The sequence below is a fragment of the Nicotiana tabacum genome, chromosome 4, assembly GCF_000715075.1.
Source record: "Nicotiana tabacum cultivar K326 chromosome 4, ASM71507v2, whole genome shotgun sequence".
NCBI lineage: Eukaryota > Viridiplantae > Streptophyta > Magnoliopsida > Solanales > Solanaceae > Nicotiana > Nicotiana tabacum.
In genome coordinates this window covers 72,552,999-72,575,728 of record NC_134083.1, presented here as the reverse complement: position 1 = coordinate 72,575,728, position 22,730 = coordinate 72,552,999, and positions in this window count along the sequence as shown.

Here is a 22,730-nt window from a genome sequence, read left to right as displayed (position 1 = left end):
CTCCGATCTTGAAAGCTGTAATCTTACACTGCTGAATTCCCTCTCTCAATCTTACTAAGGTAGGATCTTCATATTGCCGTGCTTTTACCTCGGCTACCAAAGATGATTCTGCTGTATTCTGTACAGTAACACCTCCGTCATCAGAGTCCAACAATCTGATTCTCATATTGGCCAGCAGGTGAAGCTCTTTGGTCAACCCTTGTCTACCTGCCTCAATATGTATTAAGCTTCCCATTCACTTACGGCTGAGAGCGTCTGCCACAACATTGGCTTTACCAGGATGGTGCAATATCTCGATGTCGTAGTCTTTCAGTAATTCAAGACACCTACGCTGCCTCAAATTCAACTCCTTCTGCTTGAAGATGTATTGTAAACTCTTGTGATCTGTGTAGATGTCAACATGGATGCCGTATAAGTAGTGCCGCCATATCTTCAAAGCATATATTACTGCAGCCAATTCCAAATCATGAGTCGGGTAATTCTTTTCATGCTTCTTCAATTGTCTTGATGCATAAGCAATCACCTTCCCACGTTGCATCAATACGCACCCCAAACCTATACCTGAGGCATCACAATATACCACATAACCTTCTGTTCCTTCTGGGAGAGTGAGCACTGGCACGGATGTCAATCGATTCTTTAGCTCCTGAAAACTATGTTCACAAGCATCAGACCACTGGAACTTAGTTTTCTGTGTTAACTTAGTCAATGGTGCTGATATAGAGGAAAACCCTTCTACAAACCGCCTATAATATCCTGCTAGCCCCAGGAAGCTGCGGACTTCTGACGGTGTTGTAGGTCTCGGCCAATTCTTCACTGCATCGATCTTCTGAGTGTCGACACTAATACCCGCATCAGATATCACATGGCCAAGGAATGCTACTGAGTTCAGCAAGAATTCACATTTAGAGAGCTTAGCATATAACTTATGATCCTGAAGGGTCTGGGCATAAGCCTGAATACGGGAAATATCCATGCCCTCTACCAAGGAGGCTGTTGTGCACTCATTTATCAGATGTGGTCACCCTATCACTCATCTCGGCCACCATATGGGGAGTATACCTTGATAAAGAATCAAACTATATACTATACTCTCATGCACTCATATTACCCTGTCGAAGGTTCAAGAACTTATCAGCTCTAGCTCATCGTATCTCAGCTGGTAAGTAGTGATGAAGAAAGGCCTCAGAAAATTCCTTCCACACGGTTGGAGGAGCGTTCGGACCCCTAGATCTCTCCCAACTATCATACCATAAAATCGCTAAATCCCATAACCGATAAGAAGCCAACTCTACTGCCTCTGTATCACTAGCATGCATAACACGCAATGTACAATGAACCTGATCAATAAATGTTTGCGGGTCCTCCTTGGGGCTTGATCCGATAAACACTGGAGGGTCTAGATTAATAAAATCACGAACTCCTGCACTAACCGGTTTATCAGCAGCACCGGTATTCTGCCTCTGAGCCTGAGCAGCTACTAAGCTACTCAACAACTACACTGCACTGCGCATATCGTGGTCTGTAGTGCCAGACGGAGGAACTGGATGTACTGGGTGCCTCCTAATATCCTATGGAGGAGACAGAGAGGTATGAGACGGCATCTCACTCTGAAGCTCACTTTGGCCTGCTATGGCTGGAGGCACTTGAATGTTACCCTCTCCTACAGCTGTATCAAGCCGTTTACTAATCGCTTGCTTCCTAGTCGAAGGCATCGCTAAAAGAAAACAAGGTGAATATTAGATATGAACACTTACGACTCAACTCTACGCACGATCTAGATTCAGGAAGAAGGTAACAACCCTAGATGTCACGTAGCCTCCTGATTATAAATGTGGCGCGCTACACATCCATAATCAAAACTCTACTAGACGCGGCTCATAGACAACCCCTAGGACAGACTTGCTCTGATACCAAGTTTGTCACGACCCAACTGGAGGGTCATGACTAGCACCCGGGCCATACTTGCCGAGCACCAACGTACATTTTATCTAACCTTCCTTATTATCTTTAAGGGCCGACAAGATCAATATAAATGGTAGACATGGATCATGAACATCCAACAATGAAAGATAATGTCATGAACATACATAACATGGGACGACAAGACTGTCAAGAACTATATATAAGGTACGAGCTACCATGAGTCGACACCTGTCTATGAGCCTCTAAAAGAACATAAGTGCTACAACATTGCCGGAACAGGGCCCCGACATACCCATAAGGTCTATAACAAAAATGCATACCAAGACCACGGCAAGTCCGGAGAAAGGATCTTGCCAATAACGCTGAACCGGATAGCCTACTGTGATGGGGGAGCTGCGTCTACCCGTCTATCAGGACCTGCAGCACGACATGCAGCGTCCACAAATAAAAAGGACGTCAGTACGAATAAAGTACTGAGTATGTAAGGCAGAATAGCATAAGTAAGAACAATAATGTAAACAGTGATAGGGAATATACAACCTGTGACATCTGGGTACCTCTGAGGGCTACTGACATGAAATACATGATACATACATATATATATATACATAAACGTTTAAAACATATGCCTTTGTGGGCATCATCATCATCATATCGTACCCGGCCATAATAGGCTCGGTAAAACGTACCCGACCATCATAGGGCTCGGTAGAATCGTACCCGGCCACGTGGAGCTCGGTAAAACCCAACTGATCAGTGGTTGCACAATAGGTGCCATACCCGGCCGACTATAGCGCGGCTCGGTAGAGTAAAATAGATACATATATATGATGCATGCTGGACTCGTTGGAATCATAATTTGAACCTTTCGGAGTGACGTAAGGTCGGTATCCTTCGTACACGTTATTAGGATTAACTCTTCATCAAGAATCTTCTAAGAATCACGAACTACCAACAACATTGATAATATAAGAATAAGAGAAGTAACATCAATATCAATCGTTTCATAAGAAGGGCAGCAATGTAAGTACTGCTAGCTTCTAAGAGTAGAGTATCTTTGGGAGCTCGTTCATTACATTATGTACAATTGGAGTCGTGCAAAAGAATGAAGGGGATAGACTCACATACCTTGTATATACTGCCCAACCTCAAGCTATGCAAATATCACGACTCCTTAGTCTACAATAAGATAAATGACACTATCATTATCGTTTAAGCGTCGTAACTATTATGTATCGACCACAACCTATTTTACGATAAAACGGACAGCACCTCCCCTATTTATATGACTTCCCACAAGTCAATACAATCACCAAACAGCCCAAACAACATCATTAATAATCATATTGAGCCTCCAAAACAGTCCACCAACCAACAACATTACTACCAAGCTTTTCGATATATATTTCACAAGTTCTAGCTTCAACGACTTAGCTGCAACTTGGATAATCTTAAATATATATATAGAGTAAGAGGTTAATTACCTTTAAACAGAAAGAACAACTCCAATTTGACCTTAATTTTCTACGAAATATCCCTTCAATTCTGCCACAAGAACAAGGAAGCGAAACTAGCAATTAATTCGGGTTTTTCGGCACTAGAATTACTTTAGAAGACTTGAAATCACCTAGGGTTGATATTAAAAACTTGAAGGTGTATTTACAGAACATAAAGCACTTAAAACAACCTCCCACACGAGCTGGAACAACACAAAAATCAGCAACAACAAGAAAAACAAGAAACATACTAGCACCACGGGATTCCCGACATTTGATTTGTGTTGTTTGCCCTTTGTTTGGGTCTTGGATCATGAGAGAACCTTGAGAGAATGTTTTTAGGGTTATAAGGTCTGAATATACTGAAAAATAATGACTTAAAACGGGGTTGAGTTATCTTATATATGTCCAAATGTCTTAAACCGCCTTTGTGGGCCCCATAGAGAGCAGCTTGGCGCACTCTCGCGAAAACGCGAATATCTCTCTATTCCGAGATCGTATCGACGAACGGTTTAATGCGTTGGAAACTAGACTCATAGATCATCAATTTGATAGGTATATCACCCCATAATTCCAAGCACATTGGGAGTAAAATGCAGTAACATTTGACCTAAAGTTTAAGTAAAATTATAAACCTAAGTTGCGACAACTTTTATCGACTTTTATTTCATAACTCGCTTGACTTCAAGACTTATGATGCGGATATTATATGATTCAAATACATTAAAACAAGACCTCTTGGGATAGTTAATCACCTCTAGTGTTATCCGTAAATACGGGTTACAACATCCTTGATTAGCTTAACTTCAAATACTTGTTAACCACTCTTATACACCCTTGTATCGTTTAAGACCAATAGGATTAACTTATTATCATCTCAAAGATAATCTCTTCTTGGATTTACGTCGACTACCTTACGGCGTGATCTATGATATGCGAATTTGGGTTGTAACAGTTAGGCAAGCCACTTACCTCAAACCAAAGGCCTTTCCCTCTATTATCCAACTCCGAACGGCTTGATCTAGCCAAAACAATGTCATACTATAAATATAACTATAGAAAACTAATTCAAACACTGATATTACGATCCTTGCGAAGAATTAAAAAGTCAACCTAAAAAGTCAAGCAAGGCCCGTGTCTCGGAACCCGACCAAAATTACAAAATCCGAACACCCATTCGATATCGAGTCCAACCATACAATAAGTACTCAAATACGACTTCAATTTGCCTTTCAATTCTAAAAACATTAGCCTAAACACTAATTAAATGATGAAATTATAAAAATATTTATGTAGATTAATCAAAAACGAGTTAGAATACCTTACCCCAAAGTCTTAATTGAAGAACCCTCGAAAATTCGTCTCCCACCGGCTCCCAAATTCCCAAAATAAATTATGAAAACTAACCCTCAAATTCCCCCTTTTTTGCCCAGTTAAGTCGCACCTGCGATCCAATCGACTCTTCTACGGCACCGCACCTGCGGAATTTCCATCGCAGGTGTGGATTTCACTTACTCAGACAAATTTTGCTTCCGTGGGTAAGATTTCGCACCTGCGAGCATGCTCCTTCGGAGGATACTCTGCTTCTGTGAGGACAGACAAAGTAGCACCCTTCCGCATCTGCGATAACAACTCACTTTTGAGAGTCTGCAGGTGCGATGACACCAGAAGCTGAAACCTTCAACATTCCAACAAGTCCAATTTCGATCCGAACTCTATCCGTTTCACACCCGAGGGGCCTGGGACCTCGTCCAAATATACCAACTATTTCCAAAACACATAACAGATGTACTAGAGGCAAAAAATCACATCAAACAATATCGATTCTACGAATCGCAACCCAATTCAAGCCTATGAAACATGAACTTCCGAAATTTTGAAACCAACGCCGATTCCTACCAAAAAAACTCCGATTGACTTCAAATTTTGCATAGAAGTTCATATTTGACATCACAAACCTATTCCAACTTCCAGAATCGGGATCTCACCCCGATATCAATGAAGTCAACTCCCGGTCAAACTTTCCAAAATATTCCAACTCTCCAATTTTCGCCAAATCACGACGAAATGACCAACGGACCTCCAAATCAACATCCGGGCACGCTCCAAAGACCAAAATCACCATACAAATCTATTGGAAACATCAAAACTCTATTTCGGAGTCGTCTTCATACAAGTCAAACTACGGTCAACTCTTACGAATTAAACCTCCATCTTAGAGACTATGTGTCGCTTTTCACTCCGGAACTCATCCGAAATCAAAACCAACTACCATGAAAAGTTACATAACCACAATATAGCATAGATGAAGCATAATTTAAGGGATTGGGGCTAAAGTACTCAAAACAATTGGCCGGATCGTTACATCATCCCCCCTCTTAAAACAAACCTTCATCCTCGAACGAGTATACAAACATATCTGAAGTAATGAAAAGATGAGGATAACGGCTACGCATATCATGCTCGGTCTCCCAAGTCGCTCCTAAATTGGTTCACCCCTCCGCTGAACCTTCACTGAAGCAATGTTCTTCGACCTCAACTTTCGAACGTGATTGTTCAAAATATACACCGGCTCCTTAACAGAAGACAAGTCCTTGTCCAACTGGACTTAGCTGAAATCCAACACGTGAGACGGATCACCGTGATACTTATGGAGCATAGAAACATGGAATATTGGAAGAACTGCAGCTAGACTAAGTGGTAGTGCAAGCCTGTAGGCCACCTCTCCAATCCTCTCAAGTATCTCAAAATGGTTTGATATACCTAGGGCTCAATTGCCCTTGTTCCCAAACCTCATAACACCATTCATGGGCGAAACCAAAGCAAGACTCGCTCCCCAACCATGAATTCAATGTCGCCAACCTTTTGATCCGCATAACTCTTCTGCCTGGATTGGGCTGTACGAAGTCGATCTTGAATCAATTTAGCCTTTTTCGAAGCATCCTGAACCAAGTATGTACCCTATAGCCTAGCCCCACTCGGCTCAAACCAACCCACCGGAGATCGACACCATCTACCATACAAAGCCTCATACGGGGCCATCTGAATGCTTGACAGGTAGCTGTTGTTGTAGGGAAATTCCACAAGTGGAAAGAACAGATCCCAGGAACCCCCAAACTCCATCACACGCACGAAGCATATCCTCCAATATCTGAATAGTGCGCTCGGATTGTCCGTTAGTCCAAGGGTGCAATGTCGTACTCAACGCAACCCGCATGCCTAACTCATATTGTACGGCCCTCCAGAACTGCCATGTAAACTGTGTACCCAGATCATAGAAGATGGATACCGGCATGCCATGAAGTCTGACAATCTCGCGAATATAAACTCTAGCCAGCTACTCGGAAGAATAAGTAGTCACCCCAAGAATGAAATGAGCCGACTTGGTCAACCTATCCATAATCACCCAAACTGCATCGAACTTTCTCAGAGTCTGTGGGAGCCCAACAACAAAATCTATAGTAACCCGCTCCCACTTCCACTTTGGAATCTCCAGCTTCTAAAGTAATCTGCCTAGTTGCTAAGGCTCATACTTCACATGCTGCCTCAAGTCGTGACACATCTTGGTGGCACCTGGATGAATGTATTATCGCAAACTGTGAGGCTGTTGGAGAATCAACTAATGCAAACCATCTACATTGGGAACACATAGCCTGCCATGCATCTGTAATACACCGTCATCCCCAATAGTGACCTATTTGGAATCGCCGTGTTCTACCGTGTCCTTAACTCGGCTCATACTGATGTTCTCTGATACGATCATATAGAGAAGACCAAGAAACCACAACTCGACTCGGCTCCGGAACATCTAATCTAACAAACTGGTTGGATAAGGCCTCAACATCCAATGCTAAGTGCCGCTCTGCTGCAGGTAGATATGCTAAACTGCCCAAGCTCTCCGCCTTGCGACTTAAAGCATTAGCCACCACATGACCTTTCCGAGATGATAGAGAATGGTGATTTCATAGTACTTAAGCAAATCTAACCACATCCGTTGAAGCAAGTTAAGATCCTTCTATTTGAACAGATGTTGCAGACTCCGGTGGTCGGTGTAGATCCCACAAGGGACACTGTACAAATAGTGCCGCCAAATATTCAAGGCATTAACAATTGCTGCTTAAGGTCATGGACATGATAGTTCTTCTCATGCACCTTAAGCTGTCTGGATGCGTAGGCAATCACCTAACCGTCCTACATCAGTACCATACTAAGACCAATATGCGACGCATCACAATACACATTATAAGACCCCTATTCTATAGGCAACACCAACACTGGGGTTGTAGTCAAAGTAGTATTGAGCTTTTGAAATCTCTCCTCTCATTCCTCGGTCCACCTGAGCGAGGCACCCTTCTGGTTCAATCTGGTCATAGGTGCTGCAATATATGAGAAACCCTCTACAAATCAACGGTGATACCCCGCCAACCCAAGGAAACTCCAGATCTCCATAGTTGAAAACGGTATGGGCCAACTCTGTACTGCTTCAATCTTTTTTGGATCCACCTAGATCCCCTCACTCAGCACTGCATGTCCTAAAACTTCTACCGAATCAAGCCAGAATTCAAACTTTGAAAATTTTACATATAACTTATTTTCTCTCAAGGTCTGGAGCAGGGTCCTCAAGTGCTGCTCATGTTCCTCCTGACTTCGAGAGTACACGCGAATGTCGTCAATAAAAAGAATGACGAATGAGTCAATATATGGTTGGAATACACTATTCATCAAGTGCGTGAATATTGCTGGGGCGTTGGTCAGCCCAAATGGCATCACAAGGAACTCGTAATGGCCATGTCGAGTCCTGAAGGTAGACTTCGGGATAATTGGCTCCCGTATCTTCAACTGATGATAGTATGAATGCAAGTCAATTTTTGAGAATACTCTGGAAACCTTATAGTTGATCAAATAGGTCATCAATGTGTGGCAATGGATATATGTTCTTCACTATAACCTTGTTAAACTGGCAATAATCAATACACATGCGCGTAGAACCATCTTTCTTCATCACAAACACACTAGGTTGAATGAAGCACTTATCAAGAATTCTTGCAACTGCTCCTTTAATTCTTTCAACTCATCTAGGGCCACATGATAGGGTGGAATCGAAATGGGCTGAGTGCCCGATAACAAATATATGCCAAAATTGACATGCCTGACGGGCGGCCTGCATGGAAGATCTGCCATAAATACATCCGGATAATCCCTCACTACCGAAACTGACTCCACGGTTAGTGTATCAACACTAACATCCCTCACGATGGCTAAATGAGCATTATACCCCTTCTCAACCATACACTAAGCCTTTAGAAATGAGATAACCTTGTTAGGAATATGATCTAAAGCACCCCTACACTCTATTTGTGGTAACCATGGCATAGCCAGTGTCACGGACTTGGCGTGACAATTGAGAATAGCATGATAGGGAGACAACCAGTTGTAACAACCCAACTTAGCATCTCGTTCAACGACGTAAGGTCACGAGCAGCTTTGTGATGTGTATTATAACTTGCGTGTGAGGTCGATTTTGGTTTTCGGATGATATGGTATTAAATTGAAAGAACAATTCTTATTTAAGAAGCTTAAAACAAAAGAGTTGACCGGAGAGTTGAATTTTGAGCAAACGACTCCGGAATAGAGTTTTCAGGATTTCAATAGCTCCGTATGGTGAATTTGAACTTAGGAGCATGTCCGGAAAATTATTTGGAACCCCATAGCTAAATTAGGCCTCAAATGGCTAAAATAGAAATTAAAGTTTAGAAGTTTGACCGGGGAGTTGACATTTTGTTATCGGGTCCGGAATCCGATACTGAAAATTTGAATACCTCCATTATTTCATTTATGACTTATGTGAAAAATGTTATGTCATTCCGGGTTGATTTGCTATGTTTCGGCATGAGTTTTAGAAGTTTGAAGATTTTGAAATTTATGAGTTCGATTTGTGGTGTGATTCGTAGTTTCGACATTGTTTGATGTGGTTTGAGGCCTCGAAAAAAGTCCTTGTTATATTTTAGGACTTGTTGGTATGTTTGGTTGAGGTTCGAGTGGCTCAGAATGAGTTCCGAGGTGAGTTTTGAGTAAGTCCGGGCATTTCAACACTCTAATGTTGTTGTGGAACTTTTGGAAGTGTGAGGGCACATTTTTGAGTGCTGAGGCATGGGAAAAAGTGCGGACCACAGAGGAAAAGTGTGTACCATAGAGAAAATGTGTGGACTGCACAATTCTGCATGCGGCCGCATAATGCTTTCCGCGGCCGCACAAATTTGCTCGCGGCCGCACTCCAGGGGAGTTCTGCAGGTTCGACATTATGACTTCGGAGGCTTATATCTTTTAATCTACAAGGAATTTGGAGATAATTTAAAAACAAAAGTTGTAGTCCTTTGAATCTATTTTTCAAAAAGGGAAACTAATCATCATTTGGACATATCTAGTGTAAGTTATGGTCAATGTACCAAAGCCTAGTAGTGTAGAGCTGCAAAAGTGCGGTCACACAATTTTGAGTGCGACCGCAGCATTCGGGATGTGCGACCGCACAAATAAATGTGCAGTCAGCACAAAGGGGGGGTCAGATTTTGTACTATATGAATGAGGGTTTCATCTCATTTTTTATTTTTGGACTTTGGGAGCTCGGTTTTTGGCAATTGTTCGTGGGATTTTCAAGAAAATAATCGGGGTAAGTGATTCTAACTCGGATTTGGTTAATATACATGAATATATCATTGTTTTCATTATTTAATTAGTATTTTGAGATGGATATTCGGGGAAATTGTAGAAATTTTATATAAACAAAAATTCAAGATTTGGAGGACGATTTGTTATCAGAATTTGGTAAATTTGGTATAGTTGAACTCGTATCGGAATGGTTGTTCGAATTTTGTAAAAATTCTATCAGGTTCCGAGAGGCGGGCACCACGTTGACTTTTTATAATGAAATTTTTAGTCGACGTTTTATTATCCGAAATTGTTTCCGATGAATTGTAATGCAGTTATACAGTTAATTTGGATATATTTGAGCTATCCGAAGGTCAATTCAAGCAAGAAGGCAATTTTGGAATATCGGCACAACTTCAAAAAGGTAAGTATCTTGCCTAACCTTGAGTGGGGGAATTACCCCTTAGGCATCGAGTCTTACATGTCATTTGTGAAATGTGAAAAGCCATGTACACGAGGTGACGAGTACGTACTCGGGCTTATATGTGCAAAATTGATTGGGTTAAATTCTTAGGAACATTGTGTAGTAAAGCCATGCCTCAATTCTCGTTTGTTGAATTTGTTTTTATATGATAATTTGATGTGGTTAGTGCTTGAATATTAATGTGAATTCCGTGAGTTAGGTGATTTGATATTTTTTGAAAATAATTATATTATGGATTTTCCATCTGCAAATAATTAATAAAATAAGTTTAAATCATGGCGTTATATAATTATCAAGAATTTGGATTAATGAAGGCGTTACCCTATACTGAGTATTTTCCATCTCTGTTGTTGTTTTGAGGTTTTATACACATTGTGTGGAGCCTTGAGCTATTTGTTGTGAAATTAATTGATTTTGTTATATCTTTGGATTTGGTTATGGCTATTGGGCAAATTGTGATAAGAATTGATTTTGTTATGTTGCCGTGATAATATTCCGTGTAAATTGTTGTGTTATTTGAGTTATTATTTTGAGGATATAAGGGTGGCATTTCACTGTTGATATAATGTGGGTATAAGGGTAACATTTCATTGTTGTTATGTGTGTTGGGATATTGTCTGGGCGGAGCGATAAGGGGGCTATTGATATTGTCAGGGCGGAGGGATAAGGGAGGCTATTATAGGAGTGATAAGGGCGGCTATAAGAGCGATAAGGGTGGTTATTGATACTGTAAGGGCGGAGGGATAAGGGGAGCTTTTATAAGAGTGATAAGGGTGGCTATAGGAGAGATAAGGGTGGCTATTATCAGGGATGATATGCGATGATGTGGAGTTATTGTGTTGGTAATTTTCATGTGATGTTGGGATTTTCCGTGTGTATATTTTTATATCTTGTGCAAATTATTTGTTGTTTCGGTAAACTTGATAATAGCCTGGTCTATGTTGAAATTCTGAGTCTGTGGCTATTGTCGGGCAGGTAATGTTATATGAGATCAGGTTTCATGCCGCAACAGATATGAAACGTGGGCACGAAGTGTCAGGGAAAATATGATGGTTTTATTATTGGCACGTGAACTGTCTGTGCAGATGTGATATGAAAAGTGGGCACGAGGTGCCACGGAAATATGATGATTTAATTATGGGCACGAAGTGCCGTTGAAATATGAAAGTGGGCTGAGACCCGTATTTACAAAAAATATGAAACTGGGCTGAGATCCGTATTTTACGATTATGAAATGAGCTGTCACATGGTGACTTTTAATTGAATGAATTATATTCAAAATATTTATTTGAAGGAATTATATTTTAAATATATTTATTTGAAATAATTATATTTGAAAGAGATTTATTTGAAATAATTATATTACAAAGATATTTATTTGCAGGGAGTATATTCAGAATATATTTGTTGGAAAGTATTATATCCTGAAGATTAATATTTGAGAAGCATATAGGCGAAAGATTTATATTTGAAAGACTTGATTTAATTGGGCGTACTTGTATTTATTATTTGTTGAGCAATATTAATGGTGTTCTTGTTGCCCTGTTGTGCATATCACTGGTTGATTAGTGTTGCCATTATTATTATTTTTTTCCCATTATTATATTTCACAGGTTATTAGACTAGTGAGTGTCTTGACTGTACCTCGTCACTACTCCACTGAGGTTAGTCTTGATACTTACTGGGTACCGACTATGGTGTACTCATACAGTCGGTACCCAGTAAGTATCAAGACTAACCTCAGTGGAGTAGTGATGAGGTACAGAGCCAGGTATTGGAGATATCGGACTCGGACAGAGTTAACGCGTGATCGCAAGGATTCAAGATAGAGCTACTTGGTCGTCGCAGTCCCTTGGAGTCTTTCCATTTTATTGTACCGTTAATTATTAATCAAATAATATTGAGTATTCGATCATTCAGATCATTCCATATATTCAGTTAGCGTTCGTGACTTAGTATTACCAATCTGGGGAGGTTTTTTGTAATTATTTCCGCTGTTAGTATAAAAATGGCTTGAATTGTAATTATAATTGGCTTACTTAGTCTTAGAGACTAAGTGCCATCACGATGCCTGTGGTGGTATTTTGCATCGTGACAAGTTGGTATCAGAGCCCGAGATATAGGCCAAGGAAGGGCACGTGCCAAGACTAAAACACCTATCAGAACAACAGTTGAGGAGCCGCCAGTAGCTTCAGTTGGTGGACAGGTACCAGAAGCACCTGTTGTTACCACCGAACTTTAGAGACTTTAGCACAGTTCCTGAGTATGTTTGGTACATTAACTCAGGCGGGATTGATCTCTATTGCACCAAATATTTCACAAATTGGGGGAGTAGCTCAGACTCCTACCACAACTCCAGAGCAGCAGGTTCACACTGGTCAGGTTTCGGGTGTAGTACTGGTACAACTTGTTATTCCAGTTCAGCCTGAGGTCAGGCCAGAGGCATCAGAAAAAGAACAAAAGAGACTTGAGAGGTTTAAAAGGTATAGTCCACCTACTTTTAGCGGCACAACTTCAGAGGATGCCCAAGGATTTCTAGAAAAGTGTCACTAAATTCTCCGCACCATGGGTATTGTGGAAGTGAACGGAGTTACCTTTACTACATTTCAGCTGTCAAGCGCAGCGTATCAGTGGGGGCAAGTTTATGAAGAAGGTAGATCAGCCGATGCAATACCACCAACTTGGGCTCAATTTTCTGAAATGTTTTTGAAAGAGTTTGTTCCCTAGACTCTCCGAGATGCGTGGCACAGAATGTTTGAACGGTTGCGTCACGGCACTATGACAGTGTCAGAATATGCCATCAGGTTTAGTGATTTAGCCTGTCATGCACCTATCTTGGTTCCTACAATCAGAGAGCGAGTCCGCAGATTCATTGAGGGGCTTAATTATGATCCTAAAATATGCATGGCTCGAGAGTTGCAAACTGATACTCCATTTCAGCAAGTACTGAAGATTGAGAGGATGATTGGGGGGTGTTCCAGGTGAGGAAAGGGAGTCTCAGGAGGCCAAAAGGTCTCGAAGCTCTAGGGGAGTTCAGTGGATTTTACTCTTCAGCTATGACCCATTATGTTGGAGGATTGAGCAGTCGACCAGCTCAGTCCGCACATCAAAGTACTTGGGGTTCTCCAATAAGTTCTTATAGTACACCACCGACACGAAATTCTTACAATGGTTATTCCAATTATCCGACAAAGGCTCAGTACCAGAAACTGCGACCTCAGAGGGGTTATTATGAGTGTGGTGATACTAGGCACATCATGAGAGATTGTCCCAGACTTAGGAGGGTGGATTTTATTAGAACACTCAGGCTATAGGCCCCTGTACAACTACTACCCCACGTGCACAACCAGTTAGAGGTGGAGGACAGACGGGTAGAGGGCGCCCTAGAGGAGGAGGTCCAGTCTGTTGATATTTTTACTATGGAGTGGTTGAGGCCACCACACCATATGATGTTGTTATAGGTACGATCCTGATTTATTATAAAGGGATATTTTCCTTAATTTGATTCGGTTCTGAATATTGAGGTGAGTCCTCCTATTATGCTCCGCATATGGGTGAGCTTCGTAATATTGTGACACAGTTTTGTATTTATCCCTGTTGGGAGATTTGATGATGTTAGCCCATGTCTATAATTTTTATTTTGTATACCGTTGAGGACTACAAGTCCTCACACTGGGTTTTGATGTGATTTTGGAAAAAATAATTTCAATTTTATGAATTATATGCACTATTGGAATGGGGGTTTGTTATGTGTTGTGAAAATTGTTTACGAAATTTATTAAAAGGAAGAAAGAGAGGAAATTGAAAATTTCGATTGGCACAATGTGCAAAATACTTGTGATTCAGAGGTGAGGACGAGATCCTCGCATTTTTATATGGTGTGAAATATTTAAACTGGGCTACAAGCTGCTGTGGAAGTCATATAAGGACGAGGTCCTTATGGTGAAAAATTATGAGTGTAAATTCTCCCTTTGTGAAATTTAAATTGTACTATAGTACTGATAGGGAGTCATGCCTGTTAGGCTTATTTGATAATTGTTTTATGTGTTTCTGTGCATATTTAGCCATAATTGTGTTGTAAATATTGATGTTCAAGCCCCACGATGTGAGTGCCCAATTGGCGTTAAATGTGACTCGTTAATTCGGGTAAATTGCTGTCAGTATTGCGAAAATTTTGAAACGAGGGTTTGATTAATATGAGGTTAATTGAGGATGCTGGAATTAATTATGAACAACTATTATGACTAGAGGTGTGGTTATAGGCATATGTATGACGTGTGCATAGGTACGTGTTGCTACAGCCGGTTGAAACTAATACTGTGCGTTGATGTGATAATGAGGCCTTTTGAAAATGTTTGGTGTGTAAGAAATTGGTTTTAAAGTGTATAAATATAGATAAAAGGAAATAATCTCAACTGAGATGGTGTTGTAAAACCGATGTTAAATTTGCAGTGACGTAGAATCACCTACGAGTATGTGTGTAAGAATACACTTAGTAATTTAATGTCCTAAGAATAATTCTTGGCACGTTCGAGGATGAACGTATATTTAAGAGGGGGAGAATGTAACGACCCGACTTGTCGTTCTAATAATTAGCATCTCATTCAGCGACTTAAGGTCACGAACAACTTTGTGATGTGTATTATGACTTGCGTGTGTGGACAAGTTTGGTTTTCGGATGATTCTTATTGACCTCAAACATATCATTCCTTGCCTCTGCATCAGAATTATTCATCTTGTCTAGATTTTTGGCCAACTCTCCTTCCACACGAGTATCTTGGGTTGGAATATCTTGACATGAAGTATTATTAGCTACAACATTACCTTTAAAGGTTCTTTGTACCCATTGAGCTGTTGATTCAATATTTCTAACTTCATCATTCCTTCTCCTATTAGGACTAGAAGTTACCCCATCTATCACTGTATCAATCCGAGCCGGTGATGGATTAGAAGTAGGAGCTGCTGGATTCAATCTTTTACCATTTCCAGTTAGAATGTTTCTAGGACTACGATTAACATTACTTTGATTCCCATCCTTAGCAGGAGAAGGTTTATCCACCTGAGTTACTTTCTAAACTTCCTCAATGACCGCTAACTGATTGTTCTGTACCTCCCCTGCTTCAACACCTTCTAAAGCTACAAATTTGTTACGTGTTTGAAACTGTTTAACACAAGAATTAACCGCTGGAACCAACTCCTTTCCAGTTTTTGCTTGGTTATCTTGCTTAGTCCCAACGTTACCTCAATTGTCCCTTACTTCCTTCCATTGTGCACCTACATTACCAACAACTTTTCCACTAGACAAAATCATCAATGGTGCTGATTCTTTCCCTTTTTCCTTACTACCTTCAGAAAATACATTCTCAGAATCTTGATTCTCAGAAGATTTGTTTGCCATTAGTTCTGGATACATACTCCAACACTCGATCCTCTCATGACCTTGAAGTTTACATTCCTTACAGTACTTGGGTAGGTAATCATACCTAATTGACACCCAATCAGTCCTTATTCCCCAGTTGCTTAATTCTCAATATCCATACGTACCTTCTTAGGTAAATCTGCTAGAAGATCGACAAGAACTTTCACTCGCGCACAACTAGGTCTTGTTTTATTGATAGTAGCCATGTCAAGATGCAATGGCTTTCCAACTACTGAAGCTAGGGAAAATAGGCACTCCTTGACAAAGAAAGTAGGTAACAAATTTGGGAATGAAATCCATGCCATTACTTTTGGTGTTTCTTCTCCGGTCTTAAATTTTGCATCATAAATTAGTGTCCTCAACTGATATTCATATCCAGCTTTGTCTTTGACGTAATACACACTTTTGGACGAAAAGTCTATAAAATCTTACGATAGAGTCAATCGAATCAAACCATGCTTGTCCCTCAAAACTCCCACGTTACATTCGCCTTTAATCCCACATTGAGATGGTATAATTAGACGCAACTCTTGGAGCTCGGGCCATCCATATGAGAACATACATACAAAAGCGTATTGTAAGCCTTCAAACACATTTATACGGTCAATCCTGCCTCAGCAAATTTTATCATGGGTTGTCCTTGTAACAGTGTTGCACGTCGAAGAGGTATGGGTGCGACAGTAGCTTGTGCACATGCGTTAACTTGCACGGGGCCATTCAACGTGCTAGGTTTTAATATTTTGGAATAATCTAAGGGTGAATTTACTGGTGGATTGTTGTTCAAAGGCTGGGCAGTGGTAGGGGGAGGCAAACCAACTCCCACAGGAGGTTGATCGCCGGCCGTAGTGGCCATACGCAGGCTTTTTCCGGAGTTTGCCCTAGTGTCGCCCTAATTCCCAGGAGAGAGAAGAGAGAGTTCCACCCTGGTACTAGTTGCTCATGCTCTTGTGACTTTGATTTTTGAGGGTTCCTAGTGGATATTCATTATTTTATTTCACGTTATTATTATCACTTCACTTTATAATTTATTTATTTTCGGAAATTTGGGTGCTAAATTTTATTCTATTTATTTAATGAAATTACTAATTTTTAAAAAAGGTTAAAATGGAAATTTAAGTGGAGGTCCATGCATTGGCTTGCCTAGTAGCATAGTTGGGCGTTATCATGACCTATTATGGGATTTTGGTCAAGAAAAAATTTTTTGACTTGAATTTATTTTTAAATGTAAACAAATTATTTTGAAATGGGATTATTTTTAAAACATAATGTAATTTTAAAAATAAAAATATAAGAATTTTGAATTTAGTAGAGAGTTTTAAAAATTATTATAATAAAAGTCATATCATGGTTAAAATCAAAAAATCAAAATCTTATGGAATATTTACATAAATATCCGGCCGGATTTATCGTTTAATTTGTATAGCTAATATACAAGATGATATACCGACAACACATGATTATACACATATTATATATGAATTATGTATAAATTACACATCCTTTAATTCTTTAATTTAAGTGGTTAGGTGAGCACCCTATTTAGGCTGATTAGATAAAGCCAAAAGAAAAATATGAAAGAATTTAAAGGAATAGAAATTTCAAATAAAGAGTTTAACCTATGTACAGACTTGTCACCTTGCGTACACGGCTCTTACACATAACAATTATCACAAACAATAGCAATCCTAAGGAGTAATTCCCTCACACAAAGTTAGGGAAGTCACTTACCTCAAATCACGTTAAATCAATCCACTAGAAGGCCTTTCCTTCGATTATCCAAGTCTGAACGGCTCGAATCTAGCCAAAACAATTTCATACTATAACTATAATTATGGGAAACTAATTCTATCATTGAAATTACGATCCTTGCAAAGAATTAAAAAGTCAACCTAAAACGTCAACCCGAGCTTGGGTCTCGGAACCTGGCCAAAATCAAGAAATAAAAATCTTATGGAATATTTATATAAATATCCTACCAGATTTATAGTATAATTTTTATAGATAATATACAAAGAAAATATACCGACAACACATGATTATACATATATTATATATGAATTATATATAAATTACACATTCTTCAATTCTTTAATTTAAGTGGTTGGGTCAGCACCCTATTTAGGTTGATTAGATAAAGCCAAAATAAAAATATGAAAAAATTTCAACTAAAGACTAAAAATATAATTAAAGTTCTTATGTAGACAATTTATATAAAAACTGATCATTTTATAGCGAAATAATTAATTTTTTGTAACAAGAGAAAGAAAGACATAAAAATAAGATAAAATAAAATAAATATAGAAAAAAATGTGAGTAAAATTTAAAAAACAGAAATAAGAGATGACAACGAATTTCTTCTTATGTTTCATCTTTGTTGAGTATAAAAGATTTGGTAGCTGATCTCATCGTTTTCAAATGTTTTTTCACCTCAAACACATAGATTATAAGATAAGGATATCTTAAAATATATTTTTTAATCTACATTGTGTGTCGTTTTTAAAAAATTGCTATTACTAACAAACAAATATGATATTCGAATTTGAATATAAATGAAAATTGAGGTTAAACCAAGCATGGTGTCGAGAAAAATTTACTTGAAAATTTTAAGGCAATATATGCAATGTTACATAATAACAATCAACTAATTTAACAATTAATGATTCAAAGAAGAAAAAATCTATATATATAGAGTATTCAAAATTTAAATTTTTAGATAGCCGATTAAAGTGAATTTTATATTAAGGATACTATCTTCACTTGCATCATGATAAAGACAATCATTATTGAAATATATATATAAAGTTTTAGAAATTGAAATTTCAAAATAGATATATTTTTTTGAAAGAAAACATTATACCAAATAAGAGTACAAGTCGTAGTAAAAGAGTCACGTCGTAATGAAAGAATCGTTCATATTCTGTCAGCCTTTGTGCTTTTCCATAAATACGAGCTATTATTTCGTTTTGTGGCTATTTCTAGGTTCCATTGACACCAGAGAGAATGGTGCAAAAATAAAATTATCACTACGAGATTTGAGAAAGCTAACCCTCAGGACCGTGATGGGGCCTAGCATTTTACTTGCTAGGAAAGCCAACGTTAGATATAGCTATTAACCATTTTTCACAAATTTCAAATACAATGAAAATAAAGAAACTGAATAGTCTGAAAGGAGGTACATAAACTAATAAATGACGAAATCCAAATACAAATCCCAGAACTGGTGTCACGAATACATGAGCGTTTAAGATACTACAAGTAATGGTCTGAAATAAACATAATTATCTAAATAAAATAAACAGCTAAAAGAAGTAGAATGGGGACTTCAGAACTGTGGACGTCTTGCAGCTATACCTCAAGTCTCCTCTGAATAGCTGACCCGATCAAGTCTACGGAGTGCCACTAGGACCCAATCCAGTATCTGCACAAGAAGTACAGTGTATATTATGAGTACAGCCGACCCCATGTACTCTGTAAGTGTCGAGTCTAACTTCGATTAAGTAGTGACGAGGCTAAGGTGGGTTACTTACATTAACTTGTACGCAATAGTAATAATAATAATAATAATAATAATAGAAAGGACAAGAATATAAGTGAAGCGGGTAATTCATATCAACGAACTCAAAACCAACTAACAGAGAGTCTCGAATGACAAGTCATATAACTCATCTCAATAACCAAGGCCAATCCAACAGTCACAAACAAATATAACTTTTATCAATATGTTGCGGCGTGCAACCCGATCCCACAATATTAGTTTTTAAATAATTTGTTGCGACACGCAATTTGATCCCACCATATAATCATCTATCAACATCATAGTCTGTCCTTATTTCTCCATTTCCATTCATTACCTTTAAATTTCCGTTGCGGTGTGCAACCCGCTTCCCAAACAATTTCAATTAACAATAGTAACTCAATAACCAAGATTTACAAGAAATCATACATCAAGAGAACAAATGTACGAGCAATGGAGTTTAACATAATAACCAAAAAGACTTGAACTAACCGGATGTCTCAACTTAACCAACTCAACGATATCTACCATTTAACAATTCATACAGCGAAACTACATCAGTGAATGCAACAATTATTACAAAACTATAAGGTAAACAAGGCATACTGCGATTTAGATATGTAGGGAAGCAAATTGAGACAAGTAGTAGATAAGCATGGAATTATGGAGGGGATGGACAGTTTAATGCAAGAAATGTTAAATGGCAAGTAGCAATTAGGGCATGGAAATCTAATAAGCATGTAGCAATTAAGGCATGAAACAATATATACTAGGAAGCAATAAAAAAAAATAGGGAATCAAGTAATGTAACAGCACGCGTATACACTCGTCACCTCGAATATACATTGTTTCACACATAATTCACATAACATGTAGTCCAAGGGTCCCTAATTCCCTCAAATCAAGGTTAGATCCAACACTTGCCTCCCTGCACAATCAACTCAAAGTTCAACCACGGCCTTGCCTTTCGAGCAAGCCTCCAAAACTAACCAAATCTAGCAAATTACTGACCAAACGATTCAAAATAAGCTTTAGAAACTACCCACGAATGAAAGAGGTTCAATTTAGATCATTTTTTAAAAAGTAAACAAAAGTTTTCCCCGGGCCCACTTGGTCGAAACTCGAGATTCGGACCAAAACCCGATTACCCATTTATCCCTAAGCTTGGCTATGTAATTTAATTCAAAATCCGACCCCAATTCGAGGTCTAAATCCCAAATTTAAAAAATCCCTAACTCTACCCAAATCCCTAATTTCTACCATGAAATTCCTAAAATTGATTTTCAAATCTCTCGAAACGTAATGGGTAATTGAAAAAAGTAGATTAAAGTCACTTACCAATGTATTTAGGAATAAAGTCTATTGGAAAAATTGCCTCTAGGGTGTTTAGGGTTAAGATTTTGTGAGAAATGAGCTAAATCTTGTTTTTCCATCTTTTACCCAGGTACAGATGTCGCAATTGCGAACATTGCAAATGCGAGAAAGGGGTTGCAAATACGAACCCAGTCTCGGAAGAGAAGTTGTCGCAAATGCAACATTTTGGCTCCCAGATGCGAGCTTCCATCTTCCGCAAATGCGAGCATATACTTCGCAAGCGCGAAGTAGTCAACAGTGGTCAATGATCGCAATTGCGACCACCTCCTTCGCAAATGTGAAGGTCTAGATTTTGCAAATGCGAACAAAAATCTTGCAAATGCGAGTTCCACCCAATCGAACCCATGCTCACAAGTGCGAGTCATTGTTCGCTAAAGCAACGTTCGCAATTGCGAGATCTGCAGCAGTTCACCAGAAACAGCATTGCACCAGCAGTCCTAGCTTTAGCCAAACTCATCTGAAACATGTTCGGAACTCACCCGAACCCCTCGGCCTCCAAACTAAATATGCACACAAGTGTAATAACATCATACGAACTTGCTCGCAAAATCAAATCACTGAAATAACATCTAAATCTACTAAACAATCCTCAAAATGAAACTCAAGAACACTAGAATCACATTTAAGTGTCCGAATAATGTCAAAACAATTCCGAATTGAACCAAATTCTGCAGACAAGTTTCAAATAGCAATACAGAACTATTCCAAGTTTTAACATCAAAATCCAAACCCCTAAGCAAAGAAGTCAACTTACAGTCAAACGTAGAAATTCTTCAACTTTCATAAATTCTTGTTTTCGGCAAAATGAGTCAAAACAAGTTAGGGACTTCTGAATTCTATTTCGGGCATACTGCCAAGCCCTAAATCAGGATACAGACCCACCGGGATCGTCAAAACACTGATCCGAGTCCATTTGCATAAATAAATTGATCGTAGTCAACTCAAGTCATTTTAAAGACAAAAATTCACATTTTCTTAGATGTTTCACATATTTTTTTTTCCGAAATAAGGCACGAACTGCGCACGCAAATCAAGAAACTCTAAATGGAGATAATCGAGGTCTTGGAGCACCAATATGAAGGTTAAAACTATAAATGACCTATCGGGTCATCACATTCTCCACCTCTAAAACAAATGTTCGTCCTCGAACGAACATAGAAAAGTACCTAAACTAGAGAAAGGTAAGGGTATCTATTTTGCATATTCGACTCAGACTCCTATATGGCTGCCTCAATTGGCTGACCTCTTCACTGCACTCGAACTGAAGGATAACTCTTACACCTCAACAACCGGACTTGTCGGGCTAGAATAGCCACCTACTACTCATCATAAGTCAAATACTTGTCCAATTGGACTGAGCTGAAATTTAACACATGGGACGGATCACCGTGATACTTCTGGTGCATGGACACATGGAACCTTGGATGGATTGCTGATAAACTAGGTGGCAATTTGATCATGTAGGCCACCTCACCCACTCTCTCAAGAATCGCAAAATGTCCGATATACCTAGGGTTCAACTTTCCCTTCTTTCTGAACCTCATCACACCCTTCATGTGTGAAACACAGAGCAATACCCTCTCTCCAGCCATGAATGCAACATCACGAACTCTATGGTTGGCATAACTATTTTTCCTAGACTGAGCTATGCGAAGTTGATCCTAAATAATCTTGACCTTATCCAAGGCATTCTGAACCAAATCGGTACACTACAACCGATCCTCTCCTAACTTGAACCAACCCACTAGCGAACAACGTCGCCTTCCGTACAATGCCTCATAGGGAGCCATCTGAATGCTAGACTGGTAGTTGTTGTTGTAGTCAAACTCTATAAGCGGTAACCGATGATGCCAAGAACCCCCCAAAATCCAC